The sequence below is a fragment of the Penaeus monodon genome, chromosome 21 (genome assembly GCF_015228065.2).
Source record: "Penaeus monodon isolate SGIC_2016 chromosome 21, NSTDA_Pmon_1, whole genome shotgun sequence".
In the NCBI taxonomy this organism is placed as follows: domain Eukaryota; kingdom Metazoa; phylum Arthropoda; class Malacostraca; order Decapoda; family Penaeidae; genus Penaeus; species Penaeus monodon.
This window is the reverse complement of record NC_051406.1, coordinates 19,489,151-19,489,663: the sequence shown is the minus strand read 5'-3', so window position 1 is coordinate 19,489,663 and position 513 is coordinate 19,489,151.

Sequence of the window (513 nt, the reverse complement as noted above, 5' to 3'; positions counted from 1 at the left end):
CCTTTCCCTGGGAATTTTTACGAAGGCAAAAATATCTTTTGAAGATGGGGGCGCTTTTTCGATCGATGAGCCGACGCCCCGATCTCTGAGAGATGCAGATTCATATCTCGCTCACGCATCACCCCTTAAAATAGAGTACCCTTTACGTAGCGAATTTTCCTCATACGAACATTTTTTGATTTCCAATTTATTAGGAAAAAATTCGCATAAGAAATCATAAAGAATAATTTTATCTAAGAGAGTTAAGTATGGCAGTGGTACTCTTGTCCTAAAAAGGTTAAAACAACTGGACTTTTGCACTATATATTTCATTCGCTAATTGCCATATCTTCAAACCCAAACATTATTTCGTCAAATAAAGAACTGCGCATAGACCTTTTACATAGTGTCGGCGCCAATCACTCGTCTATTGCACCCACCCACTACGGGGAATGAGAAAATGGGGGGGAGAAAAGAATATACCATAGACAAAAAAAAGAGATAGCGAAGAAGAGACTGAAAAAATAAAAAGGG